At 38.7% G+C, this 23,066-nt stretch overlaps 1 long non-coding RNA gene across 2 annotated transcripts in view; it reads left to right on the top strand.

Annotated features, from left to right (window-relative positions):
- The window catches only part of LOC135185206 (uncharacterized), a 26,581-nt gene continuing 3,515 nt past the window's right edge, over positions 1–23,066 (top strand). For both annotated transcript variants that reach the window (XR_010306397.1, XR_010306396.1), the window contains exons 1-2: positions 1–73; positions 4,395–4,464. This is a non-coding gene — a long non-coding RNA (uncharacterized LOC135185206). The remainder of the gene's footprint in view (positions 74–4,394; positions 4,465–23,066) is intronic.

Raw genomic sequence — 23,066 nt, forward strand, 5'->3', positions numbered from 1 at the left:
AATGATATATGCTTGAATGGGTCCAGTAGATTATGCCTGAACTGCAGGACACACTGCCACTATTTAGTTGGGCGTAAGTATCTGCAAGTCATGGTGAAAAATGACATGCCAATCCTCCAGTCCCTTGTGCTACAAGTAAGCAGGCCACACAAGAGTGGAGATAAAGGTTGCAGTTCTCTTGAGATGATGGGGGGGGGGGGGGGAACCAGCACTTTTAGATATGCTGTGAACCGCACCTCCTGTTTCTTTCAGATACAGGCAGGAGTCTACAGCGGTTGGTTACTCCTGCTATGCACCTAGCAGTCCTCAAAGGTAGTGACTGTGTGTGGCAGCATGGTTTGAATTTATCACTTTTGACATCAATTCACACCTGCTGGTACAAGTTGTCAGCCAGTGCAGAAAACTTCTGCAAAAATTTCAGAACTCATCTCTGTGCCCATAGAAAATAGAGAAGTTTTTTTCTTTTTCCCTTTAAATGAAAACTCCTGATTCTGTGACTTTGGCAATGTCTTATGAAAATGAAGTTATCTTTTGGGGTTTGTGTTTTGTTTGTTTGTTTGTTTCCTGGGTTTTTTGATTTATTTTTTTTTTCATTTTGCATCCAATTAGCACATGATGGTGTCTCTAAGGTAAGGATCAGGGAATACAGCCTAGACTCTGTACTTCCTTAGGAACCAAGAGATTATCAGAGTCAAATAGGTATGACATTCGCAGTTTGGACAAGATCTAGATAGTCTACATGGCAGCAAAAGCAGGAAGCACAGGGAAAGAAAAACACAGCAGGATTAAAAGGGAAAATAAGTATAGCAGAAAGCAGAGTCTGGTGCATCTTCATTCCCTGATAGGTTTGTCACTAGTATAACTATGGGGTGGGGGGTGGAACGGGACTCTTCCATTCCATCATCAGATAGGGACTGCTTTCTGAGAGGAGCTTTAGATTTCTCCTCCAGCTTCTGTCTTCTACATTTCTAAATGAAATGTCCACCCGTTTCCCTTAAGGCATACAGCAAACACATACTTGCTTTACAGTGAAATAACTGTGTAGTCAGACTCTCATGGGATTTAGATTGGATGCATATCAGAGATTGCAGACTGCCTTAGCATACCACATGTCTAGATGATGTGTGAAGCCTGCAGACAAGGGGCAGGCCTACACCTGTCCCTGGGCTGTGTGTGCTTGTGGGCCTGCCAGGGACTCTCCTTTCCCTTCTAATTCAGGGGCCAATACTGATCTACCTGGTTTTTGGCTATGCTTGTTTCTGCTTTCACAGGTGTAATTCCAGGAATATTCTCATTAAGAGCAGCCTGGTGGCATATTGGAGAGAATAGAAGCAAAAGAATAAGTAGAAAACCAAGAACATTATGACCAGCTAGTGAAAGATCCTGCACCTCTAAGGGTTTGACAAGATCAGACTGTGATTTAATAAGAATAATTTTCCAGCAAACAAGAGTTGCTTTTGGGTGCTTTTTGAAGAAAAGTCTGTGTGAAAATAGGAGTCATTGGCTGTGGATTGCCTTTAGATAATCTTTTTCCTGCCTTAAGGATATTTATGTCCATTTTTGGAGTAGAGTTTGGAGTGCTTCACCTAAGTGCAAAAATAGAATCATTTTTTCATGGTGTGCTGTGAATGAATGCTTCTCAAACAGCCAGTCTAGAGGCTGGGCATTCCTGAATGTTGTGATGAATTCCCAAATGCAGATACTAGCAGTTCTATAGTCATATGCAATGACATGATATATAGATTTGAAGAGTTTATGATGTTAATACTTCTGGAGCATAGTTTCTACTAAGACCTTGGTGCATCATTTACCCCAAACACCAAATGTGAGTGTGCATCTGCTATCTCTTTGCTTTCTCGTTGGAGAAGTCAGGCTTATCAGCATCTTATGCAGGACAGGGCACATGCTGAACCAAGCCATTCGAATGTTGTCAGCTGCTGCCATCATTAGGAGCTGGCGGAGTTCAGCCTTTTCTTGGTCACAGGCTTCCTTCTCATTCACTGCTCTGAAATGAGCACCTCTGGTCCTGATTGCCTTAAGACAACGATTAGGAAGGGACGGACAGCAGGACATCCATCACCAGCTTTGGTCCTGACCCCTGCAAGCCAAAGCAAGTGGTAATTAAGGCTAGAGCTTGGCTACTAGCTTATTCTCCTTTTAGTAGTCTTTGAGGGTAATTATTACTACTTTCTTAAAGCTATGCATGAGAAGATTTTTGTGCTGTTGGATGAAAGCAAATTTGTTCCTGATTTATTAATTAATATAATAACTGCAACAATATTCAGCTTTTTATAAAGCTGAAATAAAGTTGATAATTTTATTCAGAACAACATAAATTCTTAGAGAAAATGGTAGCATGAATATGACTTGAAAACATAGTGCACTAGTACAGGGAGGACTAACAATACCTTAATATTGTTCTCTTAACACATGTTAACATTGTTCTCCTGGATATTCAAAGTAAAAACCCTAGTCTTTCTCCCATAATAAGAATCTATTTTCCTTTTTATTACATCCATCTGGACAAAATTGGAGGAAGCCGAAATATAACTAATAACCTCTTAAGATCTCAGCACTGCATTTCCTGGCTATTCAAAATGCCAGTGTTTTCTAAAAGGAATATTTTAATATTCTGCAATGCAAACAAGGTCATAATGTCATGCAAATTAACTTCCAGATTGGAGAGGTCTCCCATTCACACATTCGTTATGCTCCATTTTCATGGATGCTGATGACATCAAAGCATTTAGCTAAACCCAATGTTTTATTGCAATAGCAATGCAGTGAAATGATAATGGGTAATATACCCCCATAATCACATTGCTTACTGGCACATCAGCAAAGTAAGTTTCTTAATATGAAGTTGACATCTTATACTTACTGAAATTAATGGCAAAACTTTTGTTGGCTTGGTAGTCTGGAAGAAGTTTTCAATAGTAAAAGCTACATTGAAATGTCTTTGTTGCTGGGGTTTGAACAGAATTGAGCAGTCTGAAAACCAAGGAGAACAGGTAGGGTAATGCTAAGGTCACTCTGATAAAAAGCACAGCTGCAGGGAAGCGGCCTTGGGAAGCCTAGCAGACAAGCTGAGAAAGTTAGCTGCTATCTGTAGCTGAGCTGTGTAAGGGGACCTTGAAGGGGGGCAGGCTGGTCAGCCCTGGGAACCACAGAATGTTTCTGTTTCAAGACCCTATGAAAAGTACGTGGGCATGTACTGAATCCACTACGTAAGTGCCACTCTTAGCTGCAATAAACGGATTGACCTTCTATGTATCACATTGGTATAAGCTCATGTCTGTCCAGTCTCCTGCACGGCCTTTGAGCAACCCAGCACTTTGTGAAATTAAACAAAGAGATGTTGTGATATTGAGCAATAAAGCACAGAATGTCTTTAATAGTAAACTTTGTTCATCAAAGCTACAGGAGGGAAATGAATACAAAATAAATCACAGGTGTTGGGGTTTTTATGTTTTGCTTTGTTTCTAATGCTGTATATGATAATGACTTTAAGAATAGGAGAATGGTAGCTGTTGGTGAGGCTTCTTTTTAGGTTTTAGTAGAGTTTTGTGATTTCCCCACATCACTTGTTTACCAGAAGTCATACAAGTCACACTGCACCTATGAAGAGTTAAAGAAACTTCATAAACATATGGGATGCCAGTGAGATACGTGAAAACTGTGTAAGTTTCACTCAAATCAAGCAGAAAATCACTTAATGAACAAATATGAAATGGTGATAATCCTGTATAAAAAATTCTGCTTGGGAGAGTAACCTTGTAACCTGAGTGTCATGGACTTGGTGCATAGGGAGGTACTTTAAAAGCTGAGTATGTTATTTGAATAGGTCTTGTAGTTGTGTGCTCTAGTCCCTGATTTCTACCCTAGCTCTGCCTACTTAAACACATTTGAATGCAGGAGAGGTACTGCTAATTGCTAAAACCAATGTCATTAAAGCCCTTCTCAGTCAAAGAGCTTATAATAGGTTAACTCTGGTTTAAGTGTTTGAAGGATGTCTGTACAAATGAACAAGTCCTACAGTTTGGAGTTCCTCATGCACAGTAGTTACTTCTGCTCTGTTTTCCCAAACTCTGTAGTGACCACATGCATTTCAAGAAAACAAAAGAGTGATTGCTTTGGGAAATAATTCTTCTTGTAAAGAAGCATCCCACAGTGTTCCAACACTGAATAAAAGCAAATCAGATTTATGTATGTCGTGGAAGCTGCTGTGTAAACATTTCTTGAAATGGTGTTTTTAAACTAACAAATTCTTTTCAACATCAGGATACAGTTCCTAAATTTTAGTGACCAAATGTAATGATTGAATGACTACAAACATGTACATTCCCTGCTCACCACACTAAAAGTTAGGAAAATAAAATTATTTTCACTTACAGGTGCTGGAAGTATTCGTGTAGAACTGGGCACTGCTTCTAATCATTTCATTAGAAGAATGGTTTCAAAATGGTGAGTTTGTTCCTTTGTGTTCCAAGTCTTAGCACTTGTTTTGAAAATTCTGACTAGCAGTAGACAATGCCAGCAGTATGAAGTCCATACTGTACAGAACAGAGTGATTACCTAATTTTGTCAATGAGCAAGAATTGTGTTGTTCCACTGAAATAAATGGAACTTCTGAACAAATATTTTGCTTGCTAACTTCATCATGCAGTGTCATTAAATCCATATGGTTTCTATTTCTCATGGTATTTACAAACTCACTGCTTTTCATTAACAAATAAAATCTTCATAGAAATGATAATAAGTTAGTGTTAGATGAATGCTTTATTTCCTCTGTACTAGATGCAGGATGGCAATAAAATTTTAAAGCAGTTTAAGTTAATAAAGCTATGAATATGCCTAACATCAAGGAATTCACTGATGATTCCACTGCTGACCCAGTTGCAAGAATTTCTCTCAAGCCTCAATTATAAAAGTTTTAAAGAAATTGGAGAGTAGTAAAATGGCTTCCTACTTTCTATAAAATGGAGTGAAAAAAACTGTGACCTCAAAAGGGGGGGAATGCAAAGAACACATAGGATTTACTGAAAGTTCTAAGTCTGAAAATAAGAAAAGTATAAGAAAATAAAATTGCATAAGTGAAAGAAAGAAAAAAGTAGGCTCTGAAGATGAAAACCTTCTAAAATTTCTTCAGTGTGACAAATAAAGCACATTTTATTCTTCACAGCAAATATGGTGAGTCTTTGCCTTTGAAATTTCCTCTACCAGCCTTAGTTTTCTTTTATTTTCTAAATATTTTCCCCTTCTGATATCCTTATTCTTTCCATAGCTTTTTTTCAGGATCTCAACAAGGCAAGAGATTCATTTTATACTTACAAGTCAAGAAATTCTTGACATTGTACCTGTAATGTGTGTGCTGTGAATATATCCCCAGCATGTATGCAGTTACATGGGAATTGTATTGTCAGCAATCTTCAGGGAAGGTTTCTACAGCAGCGAGCACCAAGAAAATAATCAGCAGACCCCAAAACCTGCTGATGGGGCATTATTTCAGAATGAACAGGACTGGGTGTGAGATGATAAGGTTAAAAGAAGGTGGAGAGGTCAAGGGGGTTGCACTGCAACCTGGTGCTCAGACTGAAGTATTAATTCAAACCAGAATGGGAGGATGTATTTAATGAATGCTTCAGAATATTATCAGTAGCATGTTTGTCTTTGGGTCTCACTTTTTGTCCTTCTGAATAATGCAACCCAATTCCCCTTTCTCCAAGTCTTTTTCATTATCTGAACTGAATCCTAAGTGTTACATTCAGAGGCTCTTTGCCTTTACTTAGAATTCCTGAGAGGGAAGCATCTCTTGCCAGCCAATTTTCAACTCCTGCTAGAGCAGGCCGAGTTGTTTATCTGGTTTTTACTTTTCAAATGGTTAATGATAATGAACTGTAATTGAGAATTGCTTTGAGCTCATTAATATGCATGTTGTCCTCCATTTGTCTCCATGTTTTCTTTGAAATCACCTTCTCAAGGCTTTGGAATAATATTTGATTCCCCCTCCTTCCTGTTAATATTTTCAGGGTTTTATTTTTACCCTTTTCTTTTTCTTTTCTTTTATTTTCTTTTTTTTTTTTTAGAACTGCATTCTTCTAATACTTTTTCTGAGCATGCTTCTGATTCTCTCATTTATTTGTTTGTTTTTTTTTTTCTTTTACTATGAGCTTCTCAATTTCTAATCACTTTGTTGTAGATTTTCAAATGTATTTCCAGTATATGAATAGGAGTGAAAAAAGCTTCTTTAACTAAAACTGTTAGAGCTTGCTTACGTTCCTGATACTTCTACATTTGCTGTCTTAAGACAGTACTGAGAACCAGATGTCCTATTCTAACTTTTATTTTGGTCTTGACCAAAACCCTGTTATGGAATAATAAGGTGTCTGCCTGACTGGTTTTAGGTTTGTTTTACAGGAGAGAGGACTTTATTATTGTTGCATACAAGTGAACTCCTGAAGACTTACTTAGACATTCATAGTGTCTCCTCAGCCTATCGTAAGTGCTGAAGTCAAAGCTAAATTAGGTGTAGCATAAACCTCTATTACTCATCAGTTCCCTGATTCTGTATAAATTAAGGAATGCTGTATACCTTTGAGAAACTAATCATTAAGTGCTCTTGGAATATTGTTGGCTGCAGGTAGCCCAGACTTATTCCTCCATCATCCCACCTCAGCCTCCTTGCTTTACGAGTCAGTGATACAGCCTGAGGATGATTTGTTGGACCTCCCCTGTGATCATTTCTAAAGCTTCTTCCTTTTCTGAGTTTCCACGAATAGCAAATCTGCTTTCTGAAGCAATGCTTAAGGAAAGTGGGAAATAGGAGCTCAGCTCTGAAAGCCTCATTAGTGTGTTTCAATCTGAGTGATCCCACATGAAAGAGTAAGAGGACTGTGTCATTAGTAAGAGAAACAGATTCTGTTCATGTTCATTCACAGTTAAATGGAGAGCTGAAAATAATAACAGATGAAAACTAATATGAAACTGTGTTTATTCTAGTTCTATTCACTCTAATTTTAGTCACTCTTGTTGAGGACACTTTTGAAACATTGATTTTGAAAGAGATATTCCCATCTTTAAGAAAGCCAACATAAAGCAACAACAGAACAATCCTGAGTATCTGTAACTATTTTTATATGTACATTCCTTCTTGTTTCCTGAAAGAAAAGTTTAATATTAAGGTCTTGCTGACACCACTTCATTGTTGTCTGTCCTCCCTTTCAAACAGAGCTTCAAACACTGATAGCCTGAAACTCTGATTCCAAGAGTCTTTGATAAGCCCAACTCCAAAGGTGGATTTGACTGTGGATACTCTCTGATTCAAAAAAGGGATCATTCAGAAATGTTAAGTCTTAGTGTGGCCAGTAGGACAAGGGAGGTTATTCTTCCCCTGTACTCAGCACTGGTCAGGCTACATCTTGAGTGCTGTGTCCAGAGTTCTGGGCTCCTCAATTCAAGAGAGATGTTGAGATACTGGAATGTGTCCAGAGAAGGGCAATGAAGGTGGTGAGGGTCCTGAAACACAGCCCTGTGAGGAGAGGCTGAGGGAGCTGAGGGTGTGCAGCCTGGAGAAGAGGAGGCTCAGGGGTGACCTCATTGCTGTCTACAGCTACCTGAAGGGAGGCTGTAGCCAGGTGGTGGTTGGTCTTTTCTCCCAGGCAACCAGCAACAGAACAAGGGAACACAGTCTCAAGTTGTACCAGGGCAGGTATAGGCTTGATATTAGGAGGAAGTTCTTGCCAGAGAGAGTGATTGGCATTGGAATGGGCTGCCCAGGGAGGTGGTGGAGTCACCATACCTGGAGGTGTTCAAGAAAAGCCTGACTGAGGCACTTAGTGCCATGGTCTAGTTGATTGGCTAGGGCTGGGTGCTAGGTTGGACTGGATGATCTTGGAGGTCTCTTCCAAGCTGGTTGATTCTGTGATTCAGATGAATTCTATCTTACTTTTTAAAACATAGATCCTTCCACTTTCTTTACTTGTGTACAACATTCAGTCTACTAGCCATGAGCAGGACACTGGCAGAAAGAGGCATGTGATGTTCTGTCAAAAAATTACTTTTCCTTACTTTAGTGTCACCTATTCAGAACATGTTGGGTTTTTTTTAATACTAATAGGGTGAAGGAGGTAATTTATGTGACTGTTTTTTAATATGGCATTTAGTTTCATACGAAAACTTTTAGGAATGACCAACTGAGACTATTCAGATGCTATTCAGACAGTAAATCTGAATGCCGTATTACATTTGAGAAGCACTGATGAAGTTTCCTAGTCTTTGTTGTCACAACTTTCTATCCTATTTCATATAGAGACGTATTTCAGGGTCCCAAACTGCAATAAGGGTTTCTGAATGCCCTGTATTTTTCTGAATACCCACCCTGCAAGGACCAAACCCAAGTGTTACGTGTTCTACTTTGAGTACCTATTTATGTACTTAGCCAGTGTCATTACTCGTAAGTCAAGCTGTCAAGGATTTAAAAGTATAATTATGTAGAGCAGAGCACTATGAAATTTCTGGCCAGGTTTGTTTGTGGCCAGTGAAGGCAACAAACAGTGGTGTAGTCCTAGGCCTGCTCTGGCATAACTTCAATAACTAAATAAAGCTACTTGATTTCCTAATTCATGTACTATCATGAACCTTCTGATTGCTGTGGCTTATAAGAGGACAACAAATCTGTATGAATGAGTCTAGCCTTTGACTTTAAATATTTCCTTGTGACATTACTTCTCTGTAACAGCACTATGAAGTTTCTTTGTGTCAAAGTACTGGATATCATAACTCGTCATTACAGTGAGTAGTGGTTGAGAATTGTTTCTGTTCTGTAATGCAGACTTCAGTTTAATCCATGTGTACATTAGTGACATGAAGCTTCTAGTTGTGCCAGCTTTGCTTTCACAAATGGAAAACAGTCAGAAAAGTGCAATTGCATAATTAGAAAATATACATTTGTATCATTCCCCCACTGCTCTAAAAGCAGCTTGCCACCCTGACTCTTGCAGGTGGAAGAACAGATGTTTCGCAGCTGACATCCATGCTGCCCCTCAGCCAGCTGGCAGGAGAGGTCCGTCATCGCCTCCCACTTGAGTTCACAGATGTCCCTTCTGAGACATGGCTTTACACAGAGGGTGATCCAACTGTGACAAACCTGGCACTGCTGTTCAACACAACAGGGCAGTTAAGTGTCTGTGAGCTTCTGTTGATAAAAGCCATATTACTGTGTCTAAGGAGTCACATGCAATGTGAGAGGGACTCAAACAAGCAGTTACACAGAGTGTGGTACATGGTGTAACTCCCATGGGGACTTTTTCACTTGCAAAACACATAAGATGGTGCTTATGCCAGTTCTCAAGTTGCTGCTGCCTGTGTGCTACTCCTTAGCTCCTAACAGACCTGCACAGGCCAGTGTCCCACAGGAATCAGCTCCCTTCTGTCCCAGCTGATGCAGTTGGCACTCTGTCCAGCTTCAGAGGTGGATTGAACAGGAAGAGCAAAAGTTTTATGAGAAATTTCAGGGGTGAGAAAAGCAATTTGTAAGTACTTGTGATTCAAGGAGGCTATGCATCCTCCCCCTTGTACTTTTTGAGAGAGAAAAAAAAAAAAAAGACAATATTCAAAAGAGGATCAGGTGGGAAATAGCTGTTCTTAGGCATTTATGGCATCACTCTGTGAGCTGCAGATCAACAATGCTGTAAACAATGGTTTCATTTTTCCGAGCATGAACACTTGTAATGCTGCTTTTCCTAGATGTCCTATATAATGATCAATTTTCTACAATTACCTAGTCCTCTGCTTTTGCAAAAATCACACTGAATGGGGTTTGTAAATTGCTAAAATGTCAGCATTCTGTGAAACATGAAATACTTGTAAGCCAAGGAAATTTTCCATGGAAAATGGACATAGAGACTGAAAAATGCCAGACAACATTTCTCTTACAGTCTTTAACTGAAAATCAGTGTGAAATCAGGCTAATTTATCAAGAATTATAGTGTGAGGAATATTGACTGCCAAAAATATTGGAAATATTTTAAGAGTAGAGTTGTAAGCAGAAAAGAACTTCTTTATGCATAATCCTGCACTGTATACTCCAGCTGAACAACATACAGAGCAATTCATGGTGGGTGCTGCTTGCCAAAGTCATCCTCCTGTGTACAGGATCATGTTGTAGCCTCTCTGTATCTTACAAAAAAGCCTATACTCAGATTCCTCAGTCCTCATCTTTCTGCTTTGCCTTCCTTTTTCTTCTCATTTGACAGAGGCCACAATGAAGAAAATCTTTCTTGTTTACAGCAAATATGTTGGTTTCAAACAGCACAAAGTGATCAGTCTAAAACAACTGCAGGTAATTTTGGAAAATATCTGGAGAAAATGTTGCTTCTTTTAGTTACAGAAAGGAGAAGGATTCATGATATAGCTAGATATGCTCGATGTAGAAAAAGAAATATTGCAGTGATCTCTTTCATCTTTGTCTCTGTAAAAGGGTTTTTAAACAAGCAAATGTTTTTTTTCTTTTCCAAAAATTTGGACAATATAGAAAAGAGGCAGTCATTAGAAAACCTTTTGATGTGTCAGGTTAATAATCTGTTCCTTGTTAGCACTGAGACACTTCAGGGTATGTGTTAGTAAGCTATTGATTTGGGATTTTTCCAGGTTGTTAAAAGCATTGCTATTCTGGCCTCTTGTCTCCCACTGCAGGGGGTGTTCCAATAGTGTGCTACAACAGCCAGCTACTTTAGGGATGAAAAACAGGCTGCATTGATACAACTTTGCTTCATGGGACTTTAAAGGTAATCCTTCTCAGAGTCCTGTTAAAGGAAACCAGCCACCAGATGTTTGGAGGACATGGGGGTCTATCAAAGAGTATACTAAAATTGTATCAAGTAAATCAAGTGGTTCAATAATCACTTCTCAAGATGAAAGGATCTTTCTTCTAGTTTGGTTTGGTTTGGTTGTTTGGTTTTTAACCCTAAATGAAAAGTATTTGCCATCCAGTAGGATGACAGTCTCTAGTCCAGCTGAAATAGGACTGAGAGGCTTAGAGAGATTTCTTTTTATACAGGGCACAGTTTTATACTTAACACAGCAAGTAAATTATGTCCCTTCTATGCAAGTTCATATCTAAAGCAGCTAGGTGATATACACAAAATCTTGCTTTTGATGATTAATTCTTGCTGTAGAGGAAGTTCAACCAGGATCAGTTGGGGCAGAAGGAAGTGTGTGCAACAGTTAAGAGTGAGTCTTTGCTTTAGCTGAGGAGATATTAGCTTTCCTGCAACAATACCAAATATCACACTGTTTCATGGTGGCACTGTTCTGTAGTTTTTCCTGATTCTCCTGAAATTAAATCCTCCTTTGTGTGGCTAGGAACAGAAAGGGTTAAAAAATTTATCTTCACCAACTACTAGAATGGAGGAATCCCAAAGCAACTCATTCTCCTTTCTATTATCCACTCCTGAGCTACTAAGCACTGCAGTGATGTTTATCTAATAACTCCATTCTCCTTGAGGCATATTTTCTATTAATAGTAATTATCTATGACTTATAATTTGTCTTGAATTCTCCTTACTAGTGCAGCACTTGAACTGATTATGTACTCCCACTATTAGAATAAAAAATGATGTGACTGCATTCTTAATAACAGCTGCATATAAGTGTGTGCATAAAAATACCATATCTTCTGAAAGTGAGAGGTGTTTCTACCCACGGTGAGGTAGATGAATGTTCACCAATTGCAGAATAAGTGGGATGAAGAGGCTCCTGACTTTCTCTTTAGTAAGATAGAGTGTCTCCTGATGTTGACTTGCATGGTTTGGAATACTCTGATTAGTCATAGTATAGTTACATATCATGGAAACTCTGAGAACAAAGAGGGCTTTGGTACTTAGTTGGTGATTTTTTGCTGTAATAAGCATGTAATAGGGCAGACCTTGATTTGAATAGTTTCCAATATGTAGAAAAGAGAGAAATTATTATTGTGTGGAAACTCCAGCTGGAAAATCCAGAGAGATCATGAACTTCTCAAGGTCATAGTTGCAATTCTGAAGACATAAATAAATATATTTAAATACTCTCAATCCTAGTAGCATGTACTATTCAATATTTCAGCAGCATGCTAACGTCCTATATCTTACTGGTTTCCTTCTGGTAACTGAAAATTTGCTCCAGATTGCTATACCTGTGTCTGTGGTTATAAATTGTGTCTTTGCTCTTCACTTCTTTAAATGCTTGAGTAAATACTTTATTGGGTAGGTGCAATCCTTTGCCTCTTTAAAAGAGAAATTTGAGTTTTGCTGAATACACAAAAGTAGGTTGGAAAATTCCAGCTAAAAGAAAAGCAGGTGGATCTCACTGCTCTGCAAAGTGTTTTATGTTGCAGTTGTATGGCACTTAGAGTTCCTTGCATGGTTATTGTTAGTCTATGAGTAACTATACAACATGCTACAGAAAAGGAAACTCAAAAATTCTCAGCTTTGCTCTTTCTTGACTTGGTGACCTTGCAAAGTTGCACTGTGATCTTTAAAAGCAGTAATTCTGAATGCCTTATGTCAGCTGAGTTGTACATATAACCTTAAAAGAAATTAATGAGGTTTGGAATTTTCCAGTGCATCCAGTGATGACTGTCATATTGAGCTGGTAACCCTGCCATCTTTGTTTTGTCACAAATTAGTAAAACCCTCCAAAACAAAAATACCCCAAACACCTCCAATTACCTCACAGGAATGATGTAAAATTAAATAGCTTATCTTGAAATGTCTTCTGAAAAATCTATTACTAAAAGTAATTACTGTTGTAAAAAAGGACAGAGCTAAAAAAATACAATGTTTTAAAGTGATTGGTGTAATTTTAAGCCATGTAAAAAGATTCATTAGGAAAATGTGTCAGGCACTTTGGACCTAAATCTTACAAGGTATATGTTTGTAAAGCTCCTTACTTCCAAAGTGAGTACTAATTTGTATTTCTGCATCAAATTTGTAGAAATAATCAATGCTACTTTTACAAAGGGTACTGTTTATTCTCATTCATTGCTGCTACAAGAGTGGTAGAGATGGAAGAAAACTCTCAATATTTGGATATGCTGAATGGGGTGAGAGGGTGAACCGTACAAGCCTATTTGAATATCAATAGGTACAGTATTCCCACAGGGATAGGATTCAGTGATGTTGAGCCCACCCAGCAAATTAAATGAGAAACATAAATTTGCATAAAACTGTCTTGAACAGATGTTCATCAGCAGAATGCAGGCATAGCTCTTTTCTTTCTTCTTCCTTTTTTTTTAAATCAAGAGGTATAGTACAAACATTAGTTTATTGGCTTGGAGAGGGGGGAGCTAAAACTACATCCACTAAAAATGTAGAGCAAAACAAGCAACCAACAAACAGAAAACACTTCCATTTTCCTTTAAAACAAAGTGACCTGCATAATCTGGTTACATTTACTAGTAACATTTTGATAGAGTTACATTTTAGGTTGTTAAAGTAAATAGATCGTTCATAACTGAAAATGAATTAGTAATACTACCTGTAACTGTACCATCTGGTGCTCCCTGTCATTACAGTATGTTCAAATTGCTATTGTAATACAAGTCTAAGCTGACATGGACCATTGTATTCTCATTGATAGTCTCATCTTAAAGTTTTAACAGAAATGCAAGGTTTCAGAATTGCATAACAAAAGCTATGTCAGGTGGAGAAAGAAACAAAAGCTTAGAGCTGATTACAAGAGTGATTATGGTTACTTGTGAGTAATTCAGGAGCATGCAGAAATTAGATTTGAAGACTTCCACAATTTTCTCTTGTACCGTGGGAAGCAAAATGGTGAACTGTGTAGCCAGCTTCCTCCAAAGCGATATGGACTTCTCATGCTCTATGGAAACAAAACAATGGTACTTGGTATTGCTGCAGTCTTTGGGAAATCCTCTATATTAAGGATACAGTGAAAGTGGCCTATGCTACATTAGAATTTACTGATGAATGTACAAAATAAATTTGCTTTGTCTAGCCCTTGAAAAAATTGGCAGTTATATCTCAGAACTGCTCAGTGGAACTAGCAGATAGGTGCTCACCTACCCCTCAGTCTTTGCACATCTTTACTAGCAATAGCAGTACCTAACACTGTTTTAACAGAGCCACAAAGTGAAAATTCCTCTGAAAGGTGTGATTATAGTGGAGTTTCCATAGTTATCTTCTCATGTAAACAAGCACCTCTATCAAATTTTTATCTTTAGTCAAATGAGTGAAGCCTCCTGAGCTCTGCTAACGTTGTTTACTGATAATTAAAGTAGGACTTTCATCCAAGCTTTTGGCTTCTAGGAGGCAAATTCAATTTTTGCACACTTTGCATAGAAGTAATGAGATGGAAATACAAGACCAACAAGCCTACAGCAGGAATACTGTTCTTGTTATAAAACTCAGTGTAAAGTATGTGCAGCACAGTAACCTGAATTGCTTGGAGTGCTTGGGCATTGCTTGAGAATTATTTTCTCATATAGTATTTGTTTGGCTTGGAAATATTAAATGCAGGACGATTTGCTCAGAAACACTGGAGTTTGTGCACTCTGTCTTATTGCAAATGGTAGAACAATACTGCCAAGAGGTCTCCACAGTTAGTTTAGCATTATGATACAGCTCATTGCCTGTGTCTGCTCCATTCTTACGATGGTAGGGAAAGTCACTCTGCAGAAGTATTATGTGAGATGGTAAAAGACATTATTCTGCAATGCTGTTGAGTAGATACCAGACTTTCATGAACTTGGCCTGTTTGATATTGGTGGTTTTCCTGCTTTTTATTTGGTGTTGACGATGGTTATGATGCCCTCATTCTCCCCTAATTTCCTTCCTGCCCCTTCCCCACCCTTTTATACTCAAGTCCAACTTCAGGAATTCACATGAAAATATTCTATTTTCACTGTCCTTACATCCACATACTGGGAATGTTTAACCTCTGCATAAAGATGTGGAAGTCCAGATGGAGAGCAGTGACAAGTGGTGCTCCTCAGAGGTCTGTACTCGGACCTGTGCTGTTTAATATTTTTATCAGTGGCATAGACAGAGGGATTGAATACATCATCAGAAAGTTTGTAGATGACACCAAGCGGAGTGGTGGTGTTGACATGCCAGAGGGACAGGATGGCATCCAGAGGGACCTTGAAAAGCTGGAGAAGCGGGCCCAGGTGAACCTCATTAGGTTCAACAAGAGCAAGTGCAGGGTTCTGCACCTGAGGTAGAACAATCCTCAGTATCAATACAGACTGGGGTGAGGTGATAGAAAGCAGCCCTGTGGAAAAGGACTTGGAGGTGCTGATGGACAAGAAGCTGGACACGAGCAGACTGTGTGACTGCAGCCCAGAAAGCAAGTCACATCCTGGGCTGCATCAAATGATGCATTGCCAGCAGATCCTAAAAGGAGATTCTGCCACTTTGCTCTGCCCTGGCTAAACCTCACCTGTAGTACTGCATCCAGGTCTGGAGGTCATTATAGGAAGGACACAGACCTGATGGAGTGGGTCTAGAAGAGGTCCATAAAAATGGTGAGAGGGTTGGAGCAGGTCTGCTACGAGGACAGGCTGAGGGAGCTGAGCTGGGGTTGTTCAGCCTGAAGAGGGGGCTCCAGGGAGACCTAATAGCACCCTTCTGATACCTGAAGAGGGCCTAGGAGAAGAACAGAGAGAGTCTGTTTACAAAGGCCTATAGTGAGGGGACATGGAGCAATGGTTTCAAACTAGAGAGGAGCAGATTTAGATTGGATGTTAGAAACAGGTTCTTGTAGTAGTTTGGGCTATTTGCACTTTAAGAAAGACCACAGAGACAAAGTCCTCCAAATAGAAATAGAGTCCCAAGGGACAGGCCTGGTCACCCCAGCCTGTTGTACCATTGTCGTTCTATTCTGTTGTCTGGTATGGCAGTTTACAAAGCAGTGCCTAGCTGAGATCTCTCTCCTCCTCCCTTCGCCTCTCCTCTCCTCCCGCGCGGCTTTCCTACTCATCTCATGGTGTGTGGGGGACACAGCTTCTAGCTGGCAGAGAACATGTGTTCAGTTCTGGGCCCCCCAGTTTAGGAGGGACGTTGAGATGCTTGAGCGTGTCCAGAGAAGGGCGACGAGGCTGGGGAGAGGCCTTGAGCACAGCCCTACGAGGAGAGGCTGAGGGAGCTGGGATTGGTTAGCCTGGAGAAGAGGAGGCTCAGGGGTGACCTTATTGCTGTCTACAACTACCTGAGGGGTGGTTGTGGCCAGGAGGAGGTTGCTCTCTTCTCTCAGGTGGCCAGCACCAGAACGAGAGGACACAGCCTCAGGCTGCGCCAGGGGAGATTTAGGCTGGAGGTGAGGAGAAAGTTCTTCACTGAGAGAGTCATTGGACACTGGAATGGGCTGCCCGGGGAGGTGGTGGAGTCGCCGTCCCTGAGGCTGTTCAAGGCAAGATTGGACGTGGCACTTGGTGCCATGGTCTAGCCTTGAGCTCTGTGGTAAAGAGTTGGACTTGATGATCTATGAGGTCTCTTCCAATCCTAATAATACTGTGATACTGTGATACTGTGATGCGTCTTGAGGCCTGCCGAGGCGGGGAGGGCAGTTATGGCCTACTCTCAGGCCTGCTGAGGTCAGATGGGAGAGCATTCTAGAGGGTTTTTATCTGCTAAGCTTGTCCTAGGCTGTGAATGTGTTCCTTCTGCCAGAATGCCTTCTGTACATATGTGCTTTAAACTTCCAATCAGTGTGCAGCACTTCTATTTTTACTCCCCAGAAGGACTAAATATCATTTCTGTCCTCTGGTATTGGGTAGCTTCTGGCCCTTAGCCAGCACAGTTCTTTACTACGAGGGTCATGGAACACTGCAACAGGCTGCCCAGGGAGGTGATTTGGGCACCATCTCTGGAGATATTCAAAGTGAGGATTGACAGGGCTCTGGGCAGCCTGATCTAGCTGAGGATGGAATGGGAATGGGCTGCCCAGAGAGGTGGTGGAGGCACTGTCCCTGGAGGTCTTCAAGAAGAGACTGGATGAGGCACTTGGTGCCATGGTCTAGTTGACTGGCTAGGGCTGGGTGCTAGGTTGGACTGGATGATCTTGGAGGTCTCTTCCAACCTGGTTGATTCTATGATTCTATGATTCTGTGTTTGCTGCAGTGGGAATGGACTCGACAACCTTTGGAGGCCCCTTCCAACCCAGACCATTCTATGATTCTGTAATTCTATGATGGCTGCAGAAAATTAATTTTCTGTCACATTAATTGACATTATGGAGACATATTAGGTACAAGAAAACATATTATGGAGACATATTAGAATCACTATGGAGACAGAAGCAAGAAAAAAATGTGTCTGATAAGTTTTGCAATTCAGGTGAATTGACTATAAATATAGAATCATAGAATATGCTCAGCTATAGAAAGTATCCTGCCAACACGAAGGCTACAGCAATTTAACTTAAGCTTAGAAAAGAGACAACTGATATTTTTTCAGGCAGATTCACTTTCTGGTTGGTAATGAACTGCAGGGTTAAGCTGTCATGGTGCTAATAACATTAGATCATAGATTCTGATAAACAGTAGCTACAAAAGGGTTTTCTCTGGAGTGACAGTAAGTAAACCTAAGGTGTGAAGTGGTTTGGTTAAGAAATGTGCAAAATGAATGCCAAGTAGATCAAAATGAGGTATAAAAGACATGTTTAAGGAAACATTTTCTTGGCATGTTCTCAAAGTGACATTTGCAGCCAGTAAGTTACCCAGGGCTCTTTCTGAAGTAAGCCACTTTGCTCTTAGCAATAGAAAATGACAATTCCATTTTGAAATTTCTCTAAATATTTCCAGTGAGAACATGCTGGTCATAAAGAGATCAAATAAAGTTAATGGGTATTATTCAGACCCAATTTATCTCGATCTAATTTGATGGCTGACTGGGAACTCAACAAGACTGAAAATCAGATGATATCCAAGTGCTGAACTTTTGACTCCAATGCTTCATGACATACTTGAATACACTTTTACAGGCTGCATAATAAAACATACAGTCACAGTAGTAAAACTAGGTAGCCTTACTATATTTAAATATTATGCTTCTGACAATCTTGTAAACAGTTCATTTTTTACAGCAAAATAGTATACATTAATTTTTTTCCTTTATGTTGAAAAGTATCCTTTTTTCCTCCCAGTTGTCTTCTCCTGAACCACAGGTCAGTTTTCACTTTTTATATGTAAGGTTTTAAAACAAACAGCATTAGGGAGTTTAATTACAATTGTTAATCCAGCTGTAGCATGGCGAGGTGTTTAGAGGCTTCTCACCATATTTTGCCCATGCCACTGTTCTGACTGGAAACATTTCCTTTAAATACTACACTTTCTGCATAATTACTTTGTCATAAGGTTAATTAATCTGTGTATTTGCCTGGCACATACAGTACAGAAAATAACTCTAGTTAAGTGCACCAACGCTCTTATTGACCCGAAAGACTGTCTGAGTTCCAGCAAACTAGCATTGCAATCAATAAACTGTGCGTTATGGGTCCTTCATTCTATACACTGAAACAACAGATGAACACAAGCGTGTCTATAAGGTAAATAAAAGCTCTATAAATTACAGGAACATCATAAGCACTTTAAAGCAAAAAGTGAAAAGGTAGAAATACACTGTTGAAGAAGCTGTTGTGGAAAAGTACCTTTAAGCCATTTGTGCTGTATTCTAAGACCAAAGTGGCAACATCTAGTTGATCTGAGCCATGTATGAGGTTATGTAAAAATGAATTAATATTGATTTACTGTAAATGTCTGTATTTGGATCTGATCACTGAGTTTCACAAACTTCTCCTTTTCTGTGAATAGATACACACTGGATTGGCATTTGTTTAGAAACACAGGGTTTGTAAATGGCTTCTTTCTAATCCATGAAAACTTGTAATGTCTTTGCTCATTATGCTATTTAAAGTTGTTTATCTCCTGTTTAGAACTCGATAGCAAATGAAGTAAATGTAAGGACAGAAGCAGCATGGTAACTGAGGACATGTGGTGCTAATGGAGGAAAGTTCATTGGCAGTGTTAGAGGTACCTTATGATACAATTTCTAGTAACAGATAATGCATAACAGTTAAGATAGGGATAGATATATACATAAATAATGGGTTTTTTTTTCCTCTTTTTTCCTTGTTGTGACATGAAAAGCTAAGGATTCATCTTGCTCTCCACAGGAAAAACAGCACTATATTTAAATAATACCAAGAAGATTCATTGTCTTTTCATAAGCTATGCATTTCATCTCTCAGGGAAATGATATCTTGTCAATGAATAAATTACTTTCCATTTTTAAAATAAAGGTAGGATATTGGACTCGTATGGATTTTAACTTCTAGTGCAGCTGGAACTTGTGTTTTAAACTCACTTACCTTTGTTTGCTGCTTATTGTTCCTGAACACAGCACGTTTACTCAGTGGTTCCAATTTCTTTCAAGCACACAATAATACTCTTGTGACTGCTCTGTAAAGAACTGCTAATGAAGAGATCTCAAACACAGAAAGTGATTTTCTGATACAGAATCCTCGTTTGCCAGCAGAATAGAAGTACAAATAGGTACACTGTATATAGAGCTCCTTACAAAGACATCTCTGCTCTTTCTGTCTTCTAAGTTCCTGCACCCCTAAGGGTTTGTCCTGTTATAATCTCTTTGTGTTGCCTTCACAGGGCACAAAAAGGATGGTTTGGGTTTTGTCTCCATTCTTAAAAAAAAAGTAATGTAATAGACATTCCTAAGTGTAGCATTTAAGGATACATTTGCCTTAATTCATGTAATTACTGGAAGCTGCAGACACTGCTTTTCTTTAACTGTCTTTTTAAGGCATCTCAGTCTATGGTGAATGGATTTATGTAATTTTTGTAGTGAGTTGATCCATATAAAATTTAAGTAATATAGAACTATTACAACTGAGCTATCACATAGGTTTAAAGTTTAGTATTTAGAACAGCTTCTTATATATGGCTCTATTTATTCTGTCATTTCCTTTCACTTTGGTCTTAGTCTGCTTCAGTAGAATTAACCTAATAGTACGGTGTTATAAGTAACATCAGTATAAAGTAATAATGGCATAACTTACTGCTTTGTCATGCAAAGCAGCAAAGAAAAATGTACCTGAAGAATCTTTAGTTACTACTTAAAGCACAAAGACTGACTTCAGCTGTCAGACATGTACCAGGGCTTCTGACAGCAAAAGCTCTGGCCACCTTATGAGAAAAGGACTTTCATAAGACATAACCTTTATATAGATTATACCTTAAGCATATACATTTGACTGACACCAAATTCCAGACTACAAGAGTGATTTGCTTATTTCTTAAACTGAGAAGTAATATTGTGGAAACAAGAATGCTATGGTTGCTGTACTCTGAAATGTTAACCATTATTGGGGTTGATGAACTCTTACTCTGCCTGAGTGATTCAGTAGTTTACGCCTTTAACCAAAACTTACCTAGAAATAGAATTAAATGAAGTTAGATTTTTAAAAAATCCAAAGGCAATTCCATGCTAGGTCTGCATTTAACAGGAATGAAGATAAGGAAGTATCTTGCTTTTAGTCCTTATTTCAAGCCCTGGCTCCCATTAGTAGAATCTCATTCATGAAAGACACCACAATCACATACCACCCTGCTCACAAGCTCTTCCTCACATCAAGAGATTGAATGCAACTGAGTATTTTTCTCTTTAGTGTTGTAATAATGTTTTATTTTTTCTGTTTTGGATTGAATCACATAACAAAAATGAAATCTTGCTCCTGGCAGCATGTAGTACAGGAATCAATTCAATAGATCAGTAGGTAATTCAGAGGCTGCACTCTGAGTTTCTCATGTTTGTATTCATAACACTAAAAATACTCTTTATTAATACTTATTCAGCTACTCCTTCAGGCTGTGTAGCTGATCTGGTGTAACTCAGTAGCACCTTGTAAGTGGAAAGCTAAGATGTGTTTCAAAATAAAGTGTACTTAGGTAAATTTTAAAACTGATGAAGCTTAAAAAGACAACTTGACTTGCAAGCAGATATCCCATACCAAGCAGTTAACACTGGGTTTTATGTGAAGACTGGACTAGAAAGAAAACAGAGGCTTTTACTTATCTAAAATGAAGTGAGTGGAAGTATACCAAGTTTTAGCCTATAAAGAATGTGTAAATTACTTGACAATGATTACATCTATTGATCAAAACCCAACTTTTTGTTCATACAAAGGTATTTCTGCCTTTTAAAATAAGTTAATTCCAGTGAAATTCAAATCATTGCATAAAAAATTAGTCTATTTCTGATTACTTCTATTCTGTCTCACCATCACAACCCAATCTTTCCCATGGACTCATTTATGGAACTAGCAATTCTTGAATATAATTTCCTGATGAGATTGCAAATGTTATGCATTGTCTTAATAGTTGAGTCAGTTGAAATTTCCTACTTTTAACCAAAGCAAATTTGACATTCAGTTACAGTAATAAAGCTTTTTAAATTTACAGGAATAGCAGATATAAGTATCCCAGTGTAGAGTTTCAGACTGTTAGTTTTATTTAAACTACAAAATATTTCTATTAGCACTATGAAAATATTATTATAAACAAAGCAGGTATGCCATGAAGAGAAAAAGATTTGCAGTAGTGCTTGAATACATAATTATATTTGGCTTAAAGAATGCTTATTTGCTCCTTAAGGCATGTAAATAACTTAGTGCCTTAAAAGTATTTAGAGATTATTCTTGTTTATGGAGTGAAAAATAATCTAGTCATAATTGAGGTCACATCTTGTTTTCACAAACCAATGAAGTCTGATAACAGCCTAAATGTGTTGCAAAGTGATATAGCAAAACTGCATGTTATGAAGTTCCGTAGTGCCTTGTGTTATTTTGCTTTGGATAACTACATCAAATATACAAGTTAGGGTTTTCCCTCATCTTTGTTTGCAAGACCATATATTTTGGTTTTGGACAGGATTAAGAATAGTTTGGCTTTTGAGTGGATTTTCTGGGAGGTTGGTGTGGGGGTTTTGTTGTTTTGTTTGGTTGGTTAGTTTTCCTTTAGTTGTTTTTCTTTCCTCATTTAAGAGGACTCTCAAGATGTATGGAATTCTGTTTCCTACTGTACAGTTGTGTGAATGCTTTTGGTTTCTTTGGATTTCCTTGTTTCTCTTGGTTAAACCTTCAAGAATTGCATCTTAGAAAACACGTCTGAGTCTCATTTGTGCTTTGTCACTACCTTCTACTTCCAATATACTTCACTGACACTCAATTGCTATCACCTGCATCAAACTGCTGCCTGGAAATGAACTGCAGAGCTTTATTCTTTGTACTCGAGCACCACTCCAGCCATGGCTGAGTGATGATTTTGTTGAAGTAGTGATGCAGAACAGAATAGCTTACTCCCTAAATCGCTACCCATTCTGCCTCTGGATAAGGACTTTTTCTTCACAGGTTTCTCTATAAAGCCAGGTGATGGACAGCATTTATGCAGAGAGTTGAAAGGCTCTGATTGCTTACTGATTAGAGGAAAATCATGCAAGAATGAGTTCTATAAAGAAGGCAGATGAGGAGTGCTCTTTTTGACTTGAACTGAAGAAGAAATACAAATGTAATGAACTAAGCAATGCCAAAGTCACCTCTGAATTTTGTTTGCATAAGAGAAAGGTCTTGAGTTAGTAAGTAACATGACAGAATACAGCAAATTATCAAAACAATGGAGAGTACACTGTGTTAGAGGAGTGTTGACTTTCATCTCCACATTTCTGGGGTTTATTTCTTTAACTTCTGGCGAGGACTGCCCCTTGAACACACTAGTGGATGATCTCAGGGTTGATTTGTGTGTTAATATATGATTTCTGTATCTTAAAACTGCTGGATTTTTATGACAAAAACTTAAGTGGGGAGGATTGTTTGAAAAACCTAGATCAGTAATAATGAAGACTAATACTTAATGGAGGTTTCTATCATGCTATGACATAATTTTGTAATTAAGTCCTTAGTTCTTTTATTTTGTGCACTCCTGATAAAGCTAAAGATGAAGTTAAGCCGCACTCTGTACTTTTGAGGGGTTTGTAGGCTAAAACCAGAGCATCCTTTCT

Source organism: Pogoniulus pusillus, chromosome 22 (genome assembly GCF_015220805.1).
Source record: "Pogoniulus pusillus isolate bPogPus1 chromosome 22, bPogPus1.pri, whole genome shotgun sequence".
Lineage (NCBI taxonomy): Eukaryota > Metazoa > Chordata > Aves > Piciformes > Lybiidae > Pogoniulus > Pogoniulus pusillus.